Source organism: Alligator sinensis, unplaced genomic scaffold (genome assembly GCF_000455745.1).
Source record: "Alligator sinensis unplaced genomic scaffold, ASM45574v1 scaffold313_1, whole genome shotgun sequence".
Taxonomy (NCBI): domain Eukaryota; kingdom Metazoa; phylum Chordata; order Crocodylia; family Alligatoridae; genus Alligator; species Alligator sinensis.
The window spans coordinates 3,028,383-3,038,631 of NW_005841939.1; the positions used below are offsets into that span (position 1 = coordinate 3,028,383).

The 10,249-nt window shown below is 41.9% G+C and overlaps 1 long non-coding RNA gene across 1 annotated transcript; it reads right to left on the reverse strand.

The window, feature by feature from the left end:
* Positions 1-5,860: 5,860 nt before the first annotated feature.
* Positions 5,861-9,177, reverse strand: LOC112549607. The gene is made up of 2 exons (XR_003093106.1): positions 8,503-9,177; positions 5,861-7,814 (listed from the first exon to the last, which is right to left on the reverse strand). It is a non-coding gene; the product is annotated as an uncharacterized LOC112549607 (long non-coding RNA).
* Positions 9,178-10,249: the final 1,072 nt, after the last annotated feature.

Sequence of the window (10,249 nt, forward strand, 5' to 3'; positions counted from 1 at the left end):
GCCAGACCACTTGAAAAATGTCACTTCTACCTGCTCCTTTAGTGTGTGATCCTCCATTTTTAAAGCACTCTAAGAGCTAGGACTTCTGTTTGTTTATGACTTCAGAGCACTTTCTGTGGGCTTAAAGTGTGCTAGCTGTAATGTCTGTACCACCCAAAGATCATAACATTGAAGCAGTAGAATTAGATTAATGAATTGTTTGGAGACAATGCTATAAATATATCAACATGCAACAAACCGAACTAAGACATCTGGTAGGGTAAAGAGCAGAAACTTTGGGGAATTCATAGTAAATGTTACACAAAATGAGTGACTGGAAGATTGGAGATGTGCTCAGATCACCACATTCCTCTCAATCTAAAGCACCCCTCCCTTGCTACAGAAAAAGGCATATTTAAAAAGTTTTCAATTGCTGTACAAAGAAGCATTGGAATTGCTATACTAGAACAAATCAGTGGCCCATTTAATTCACTATTTTACTAATAACAATGGTCAGTACTAGCTACTTCAAGGGAAGCAGCAAGAAACTCTTATTAGGCAGTTATGGGATAATCTGCTTCCAGGGAAAACCTCTTCCTGACTCCTAGAGGTGCTGATAGACCGGTGGGGGAGTGAATGCTTTACCAGAAGAGGAATTGTTCCCCAGTGTCTGAATAGCTCACATGCTTCAGTAGGTCTTTTTGGCACTTTTATCTAATTGCTGATTCAAAAACCCCACTGAAGCACGTGAGCTATACAGAGTCTGGGTGAGCTGGGTCAAATTGATGTGATGCCTCTTCTGAGCACGCACCATGTTTGGAGCAGGGGCGTGCTGAGCTGAAAATAAAGTGCTAGTTGGGGGAAGGGGCTGTTTTTAATTCTCCCTGCCCATGTCTGTAAGCAGCCCTACTGTTTAAAGAGTGCTTTATGCCTTTCATTGTGAAGGCTTAAACCCTTTCCAGAACTTTCTGACATTTTTTGCTATTGTGACTTTGAATGTTGTTGCCAGCTGTGCACACTTACAAAAGAATAGTGGGTTTCAAAATGGAATAATTTATCTCAGTGGGGACCAACCCTTTTAGCAGGTGTGCCAACAGTTAAATCCTGCACCCTTCCCAAATGCCATTCCAGTCCCCTTCCCCTGCCCAATCTGCTGGTACATTTTCTGCCCCCTACCCTATTTGCTGCTGCTCTCCCTGCTCCTGCTCCAAGTTACACAAGTGCTGCAGGCTGGTGACCCCTGAATTGGCTAACCAGTGCTTGTATATTTGTATGGCTGCAGGTGTCTCCCTCCCTCCCCCAAATAAATGAAATACTTAGGAAAAAACACCTCTTGGAAACATTCAAGTGACTATACTATAATGAAAAATTGTCTTTATTCTAGGGCTGTAAGTTAATCACAGTTAACATGTGCGATTAATGCATTAATCAGTTCTTGAGTTGATTTTTTTTTTAAGGTATTAATCATGCACATGGTTTTGGAGCCAGTACCTAGGCTCTGCTCCACCACCTCCAAACCACCCAGCAGGGCAGCAGTGGCAGCACAGAGGACCACAGGTCAGCCTGGACATGGGTGTGGGCATGGGCAGCTGCAGCCAGGGGGTGGCACACAGACACACATGAGCAGTCGTAGCCTGCACACTGCATGTAGAGCAGTGCCACACTGGTAAGTCTGTGGAGGGGGAGGGGTGGGAGGGAGAGGGAAGGGGTGGCAGGGCAGATCAAGGCCCCCATGTTGAGGGAGGGAGGGGGGCAGGTGCTGAAGTGAATGGGACCTCTGGGCCGCGGTGGGTCATGGGCCAGATGGTGGGAGGCTCATCCAGAGGCACGAGGGAGAGTGCAGCTCCCTGCTGCTACACACACCCCTGGAGGAGGCATAGGGGGCACATTCCCCCCGTATTTGTGCACGGGGCAAAGGCAGGCTGCCCTTGTGCCTTTGCCCCAGGAGCTGTGCACTGGCTGTGCCACACTTCCCCTGACTGCCCAGTGGTGAGATTCAACATGTTGTCACGCATTTCCCAGAGCAAAGGCAGCAGGGCACAGAGCCCCAGCCCACATGGGGCAGCCCAGTTCCACCCCACACACAAATCCGGGGGGCGTGTGCCCCCCATGCCTCCCCCAGGGGTGTGAGCACTGGTGGGGAGCTGCTCTTCCCCCCTGCCCCCCAAGATGAATCACCTGTGGCTCTGTCCCATGACCCACCCTGGCCGCAGATCTCATTCACCCTGATGTCTGCCACTGCCCTACTCCTTCCCTCATTGTGGGGGCCTCTATCTGCCCCCCTCCCAGCGCCTTCCCCTCCACAGACTTACTGGTGCAGCACTCTCTGTGTGTCTGTCCCTCACTCCCAAGCCACAGCCCTGCTGAGGCCCCTCACTCCTGCCCCATAGAACCATTGCATCATGTCAGGGTGTGTGAGCACCCCCCCCTCCCCAGACTTCAAACCCCACACACACCCCCATAGTCCCCCATACCTTCACAAATTCCTCCCCCCACACACACTCCACACCCACCCGCAGCCATACAAAATACCTGCATAATTTTGTATAATTCTGAGTTTTTAGCAGTGCAATTCAAAATTGCAGTTAATTGCAACTAATTTTTTTAATTGCGCAACTAATTGCGATCAAGTTTTTAAATTGTTTGACAGCCCTCTTTATTTTTTACTTTTCATTTAACCTCCCTCCCTCCCCCACCCCCCAAAAAATCTGGCTTTTAATGTAAACTAAGGATATAAAAAAGACGGGAATTGCATCATTTAAAGCCCATGTTTTGAGGTTAGCGACATAAACCTCAAGTCTAGATTATACTCTGTAAGCAAGTCTGGCAAAAGAGCTGAATCCTAGCAACTGTTTTCAGGAGTGGTTTTCTAAAGGAAAGGAAAGTGATTGCTTTACAAAAACATTGTCCAGTGTAATAATTTGTGCCACACAGGGAATTGCTTTCACACTAGGTCATTCAAGAGAGATTTCAGTGGAATGTGAACAGTCAGTGCGCGCAGCAAAACAAAGCAACCATGATTTAATCCTGCTGCCTCGTTAATTTTTATAGTATATTTGCATCAGTGGTTAGAATTCGGTGCCTGCTAAGCAGAAAGCATAGAGAAAATAGATCAGATGACTTTTGAAAAGTTAGAAAATTATGCATCTGTTTACTGCATAAATGTTGAGGAGATTATAACTAGACTCAGAAATAATTGAATGGAATGGCTATTTCTACATAGGAAGATTTTGTTATAATAGGATTTTAGTAAATTATATAAAAACTGTCCATTTTTCTTTTGCAACTCCAGGTTGTTCATTAGGAACCTTTTGAGGAAGACTAAACCAGACCAATTATGCATTCATGAGCAGGAAGCTCAGGGCTTCACTTGGCTAACCAAAGGCTGATAACTGAATGTAGCATCAAGTTACCTTCCCAAAGCTACAGCATAATGGTGAAAACAATAGAGCTTCCAACACATTTCAGTAAGCCTAGCACTGCTCTTTAAACTCCTGCAGGCAAAATGATGGACTTAAAATAACTGCACCCTTTATTCTGTTAGGTAATAGTAGACCTATATAGTGTATGACACGTCATGTTGACTGGTATAACACAGAGCTCTGTACAGCTAACAAACAGCAGACGGATCCTATTTCAAAGTTATCTTTAATGTAAGAAAAAGAAACATTTGTGATTGTTAGTATTACAATAAGGCTACTGAATGATCAAGTCTGTTGCCTAAATCATTGAAATCATATAAGGAAATCAAAGCCTTAGGAAGACCAAATGCAGGCAAAAAGCAAACCAGACCAAAATTTATGCATGTTTATATATGTACTATAACTCTTGGATACAAAAGTTCCATTGTAAGCTTTACTATAGAATCTAGTGTAACCTGAACCAAGGGAAAAGCTGACTTTGAAAAATACACTACAAATAAAGAGCCCAATCCTGCAACCACTGCTTCACATGAATAGCTCCCATTGAAGTCAATAGAACAAAACGTACAAATAGGGGCGACTCACTTAAAACAGGGTAAATTAGCCATGGTAGCATGGCTAGATTGCTCGCTCACTGCACTGAGGGATTGGAATTAAAGCTGGGGAAATTTGTTCAAAATACTTTCAAACTAGTTCGAAAACAGTTCTTTATTAGGTTGCTGATATATAGGTGTTTCCCTTGAGGCAGGAAAGGGCTCTGCTTTGCTCCATGTGACAATGCCATGCAAAACACCTTTCTCTGCACTCAGAAAGGCTCATTGAAAGTAGATTAAGCCACGACTAACTTTTTACCTTGCCCAGGACAGAGGTCCCAATCCTGATCTTAGAAACTAGTTGCAAAAAATCCCACTGATACCAGCGGTGCCAGCTCTGTGCTAGAGCACTCTGCCTGAGTAGTTTTACATTAAATGGGGACTTGTTCATTCAAAGTCCCTGAAGCTTCTAATATACAGTTAAAAACTATATTCTGAATAGCAGTTTGTTTTCTAAATACACTGTCCTCAGAGGAAGGAACACTAGCCGGCACATAAACTGTGCGCACTCATTCAAGGCTCCTTAACTTTAATGATTACTTTAAGCAGGACCTATGTGCAACAGAAAAAGAATTGTTGGAAAGGGCCCAAGATATACTATCCAGACACCCTCCAGTAGGGTAGTTTTGTGAAATCAAGTAGCATAAGTGGAATTAGAACTGCTATTGTCCTTTTAATAAAACTGAAATGGATATTAAATGTGTAACCCCCCTTACTTCCCTTCCTTTTTAAATAAAGACATTTTGTTCTTTTTCCAGGCATTACAGGAATGGAGTATAAGTTACCAGATCATTTTTCTAAATCATTGGATCTGTCTGATAAAACTCAAGACAGCTTTAAATGTGCTTAAAGCTATTAAAGCAAAACCTAGCCATCAGCTATTTTATGGCTAAGAACAGGCCATCAACAGATCAAAGCAAGTACTTAAAGTTCAAGTCCTCGCATTCAATGGGGGTCTGTTGTTTCAGCCTAACTATTGTCACTATTTTCATACAAGCACTATTTTTAAAGAAAAAGCATTTCCAGGAAGAGATGCAGCCCTGTAAAGAGTGATATATTCTACCTTCATATTTTCCTCTAGAGCTCACAGGGAGAAACAGAGGTGAGGAAGGAGAACACATTCATGATACATACAAACTGTAAGTTTTGATTGCTTTGTAGCATACTCAGTGTACTGACAAAGTAAGAACTCAACACAAAGGCTTATCAGTAGCTATTACTTTCTCAGAAATGTGGACTGTTATATCACATCTTATCAGCTAGTTATTTCTCCCCAAAAGGAGGAAAAAAAAAAAACCAAACAAAAAGCCTTTCTTCATGAATAAAGGGTGGGAGGGAAATGTTGTAATGATATTTAATCTCACACACTCTGAAAATAATGAATGGGCCACTTTAGAATTTGCGAAAGTAATTATTTCTGGTTTTTAAAACCATAGTGACCTCTAGCTTTTGGAATAATATTTCACACATATTTCATTGCAAAAGCATCAAACCTTGTTATAATGTGCGTGAGTTTAATGCCTAAATAAACCCCTTGCTAATATCAGTAGAAAGCTTTGTTGTGGTCCCTAAAAAAACAGAATCAAGAAACTTCATATTAAAATAAACAAGTTTATGGTTTTCTATGATTCTAAGTTTAGATGTTGGAGGTGATATCATCACAATACAGGAAACTGTGAAGCCAGTAGAGGAAAGCTTTAGAAAGGAGGAATTAAAATTATTAGATAAAATCTACTATAGGTAATCTCTATGCAGTAGCATTAAAGAGCTAGTTCACTAATATTTTTAAAACAGAATTCAAATTATACTGAATTAAAAGGGAGAGGTGAGAGTTGGTGGAAGAAATAAAAATAATAACACTACATGTCTAGACCTTTGAAGTTTTTAATCACATATATGGTCTTGCTTGGCCAGTTTATTTATATTGTGCAGGTGAGTTACAAGGTTTTTGAGAAGAATTTTCTGGAAGTGTGGCTGAAGTGCAGTCCCTGCTCCTTTTATTTACAATTCATGTCCAATACTTAATCAAAGCATAATTACAGACACAAAAAATACAATCATTACAGTGAACTGATACAAAATATAGGCATAAGGAGATGTCCATACACACTCAATGACAGTAATTTACACTATTTTGCCACTACTGTTTGCATGTCTGGGTACGTAGTCAAGGTAACTGTCAAGTAAGATGTTAATTGTTTGAAAGTAATGAAGGCTCATAAAGGGCTGATAAGCTTTCATTGTGGGCAATATGAATAATCATGTGATCACATTTACACTATTGACTTGCTTTTAACAGATTTTAGCATCAATGTAGTTTGTTTTTTCCTCCCTCAATTAAGCTTGCTTTAGTTTGAGTATGGCACTCTTATCCAAAAGATGTGATAATACAGAAACAAGTTGTGAAAGTATCACTTTGGATTCATAACATTTTAAAAAATGTATTTACAGAAGCAATATAAAATTTTTTATAACTGAATGATTCAATTAGATTCCAGTCTTCATGTTTCCAAAGCACACCCAATTATATTGTTTTGTATTTTTGGCTTTCAAAGCTTCTTCCTCCCATCCTCCCAAATATTAGCTAGCCTTTTACTTTAAAATCACAATAGTTAAGTCTTGAAAACAAAAATAGTTTTCAGTTTGTACCAGAAAGCAGCATTTAAAATTACTCAAAGATCCCACAGATATTTCAGCATTAAAAGCTGGTTCTAGGAAGAAAAAGAGGTATGGGGAAGGGGGGGGCAGGGGCCAGAAAGAGAAGGGAGCCAAAGAAGGAATGAAAACATTCATAGAATTTAAAGGGAATGCTTCTCCCAAGACTATTGTATGGGAGTGTTAACAAAATGCTCCTGGTAACTTCTCCACAGCCCCAATTCATCCTCCTCCTGGAACTTGCTACCTCCCCATAGTTAATAATTCAACTCTTAAAACTAACCCTCCCCCCCAATGATTTCTAAGTACTTTTAAACTATTCCGGACTATATAGGCATTCAATTAAGATTGCTGGAATTTAATGAGAGGATATTGTTTTACAACATTTGCAATTCTTTTATCCTCATGGCAAATGCGTACAATGCAAACTAAAAGGATTCCTTGTTGGGGTTATTAATATTTATCTGTTTCTCTTGAATACTTTCCTTACTACTGTAGATAAGTAAACAGGATCATGTAAGCTGTTTTTATTCTTTAGTGGTTTTGTGAGCTTTGCAACTTTTGTATTTAAAATTCAAAATAAAAAGCTCTATGAAGTTGCGGGTTTTTTTTTTAATTTGGCTGAATCTGTCACCCACACCTACTACATGGCGTTTTCATATCTTCTCATTTTTAAAAGATCAGGGAATGGAAGCATCATCTCTTTGCTTCCATCTTGTATACAGATTCCAGCTGGCTATGCTCTGGAGCTCATCATTTTTCCTCTGGCTGAAGGTGGTCATATCCTTTTCACATCAGTCAGTGTTGGAACATCAGCAACTTTTGCACAATTCTCTAGATCAGATTGATACTGATTTAATGCAGGGAATGGAACCAAGTCAAATTTGATGTTTTCATGCAGGCTTTGAAGATCTGTAGCCATCACCAATGATTCAGGGACTTGGGTGAGGAGTAGTCATTGTTTTCCAGCCAGAGTCTTTCAGCAGCAGAGGTGCAGAAGAGAAATTGAGACGATGAGGAGACTTGTGGTTGACTGAAGGCAATTTCCATGTCCTGGGGGAGTGGTATTATTGTTCAGTGAATTTGTGATGGCTGGCAATGAAGTGGAACTTGCTGCAGAATTATTTGAAGGTGCTGGACTTGTTCCATTAGAGTCAGAGTAAATCTAAAATATGCAACAAAATTATATTAAAGGCCATAATCAAATCTTAGTCATTTAGGGTTACAATTTAACATCTTGTGTGACACTTTGAATCCCTAGTGACAAACATTACACTATTGTTTACAACCTTCATCATTTGGTTAATGACAAGGGACAACTTGACTTACATTGAGGGGATACATAAAGGAAGCCGATCCTGACTCTTTGTTATGTTCTACTCCTTGCTAAAACTATACTGAGAACAAAAACAGTGCTACTAATCCCACCTTCATGTGTGGGCAAATGCATGCACACCTACCCTCTCTAAAATCAGAGAGGCAACATCAAGTAAAGCTTCCAGATTAAATTTTTCTTAAGTGAACCCCAAAACTAACCAAAAAACTTATTTTTCTTTTGTCCTGTTCACTCTCCTTGAATACTCCCATAGGGATAAATATTAGGACAAGCAAAGTAGGATTGCCTACATTTATTCTTTCTTTAATGAAGTTTCTCTCCACCCCCACCACTACTCATATTGAAATCTCTTTGCAGGAGTTTCAGCAAAACTAAATTCCAGCTCCTCTGGAATTCAGTTTTGCTAAAGGATAGAGATTTTATATTAACTGCCCAAATTAAAATATGCCTTTGAAGCAGCACAAAGAAAAATGCAAACAATGAGGGGGAGAGAGAGAGGGAATGATTGATTAATTACCTCTTGCATTGATTTTTGTGGCATGCTTTTAGAAAAGCAGTCAAGGTCAATTCAGATACCTTTAATGTTTTAGATTCCTTGTTCTGGTTCTACAGCTTGGTGGTTGCCAAACAGAACAATGGTACTATATTGATAGTATAGCATAACCTGTTGTTGTTGCCATTTTGAAGCACGCAAAGAAGATATTCAGAACATTACGGGCAGGTAACAAGCTCTACACTACTACGTCAACTCTTCATATTTCCATTATAAGCTTCTAATATCTGGGATAGGAACCTTGCATTTTGCCCATAGGTATACTTGAAACTTTTCAGAGCTTAATTCATCCATCTATTTCCCCCCCGTAATTACTTGCAAAACCCATCAAACTCCATCTTAGTTCCACAGAAGTGGTTTTGAATTCTGCAAGCTCCAGGTGAATAGAAATCCTGAGACAGATCCAAGTAAGTTTTAAAACATAGGATTTTAGAGACCCAAATAGGATAATGTCTTCAGGCTCATGGGTTCAGATTTCTGGTACCATCCAGAACATGCCAGGTATTTTCCAAACAGGAACAAAAAACAAAAACAAGAAAGAAAAGAAAAGAAAAAGGGAAGGTGGGGGGGGGAGGAAGAGCCCCAGCATTTAGAACTGATGTCAACTTTGATTTTATCCTCATGTTACTTTTTCTGTTGAATACCTCCTTAGTGTTGGAGATAAGGACAGACTCCTGTAAGCTTTTTTTTTTTTTTTTTTTTTGGGGGGGGGGGGGTATTTTTTTTAGTGGTTTTGTGAGCTCTTGGCCACACTGACGTATTTAAAATTCAGAGTCAAAGCCTGTTTCATAGGAAATGCCACAAAAACCCTATCTGTATCATGGAGCCCATCAAGCGGGAGGCTGAAAAAAGACAAAGCTACGGTAGCTGGGAGTAGCAGAAGAGGCACGGGGTGGATTAGGCATTAGAGGAGCAATTCTATACAAACCAAAGAGCAGCAGCAGGAGATAAGGGCTATTTACAGGGGTCTGCATTTCACCCTAGTTGCATGCAACTGGAGGGAGGGGAAGGGGGAATAGCTAATCACGCCTACGTTTTTAGACTTGGAAAGCCTTTTGCAGAGGGAAAAGGGCTTGCTTTTTTTAAATGTGGTTTCGAACCCTGAAAGCTGAGGTTCAGCTCAGTTCTGGGAGAAGGAGGTTTAAGAGTGGGAAGAGGGAAGGACAGTCTCCTGGAGCTGGGGAGCTTCCGAGATCTCTCTGCAGCCTGCACAAGCGTCCCCCACCCTTGTTACCAGTCAAGGAATCATAGAAAGTTGGGTTGGAGGGGACCTCAGGAGGGCACCTAGTCCAGCCCCCTGCTCAGAGCAGGACCATCCTCAGCTACATCATCCCAGCCAGGGCTTTGTCTACCCGGGCATTAAAGACCTCCGAGGACGGAGACTCCAGCACCGCTCCGGGGAGCCTGTCCCGTGCTTCGCTGCCTGAGAGCTCTTCCTAACACCCAACCTCAACGTCCCTTGCTGCCACTGGAGCCCCGCGCTCCTTGTGTCACCGGCCACCACCGAGACCAGCGGAGCCCTGTCCTCTTAGGACCCGCCTCAGTCTCCGTCCCCTCCAGGCTAAAGCAGCCCCGACCCGTCCCTCGCCCTCCGCGGGGCAGCAGCACCGAGCTGGTGGCAGCGGCGCGGGCGCTTTGTCCCCAGGCAGCTGGCGGGCCGGCTCCCAGCGCCCCTCGGCCCGGCCCGGGCTGCGCGGGGGGACGGGGCGCG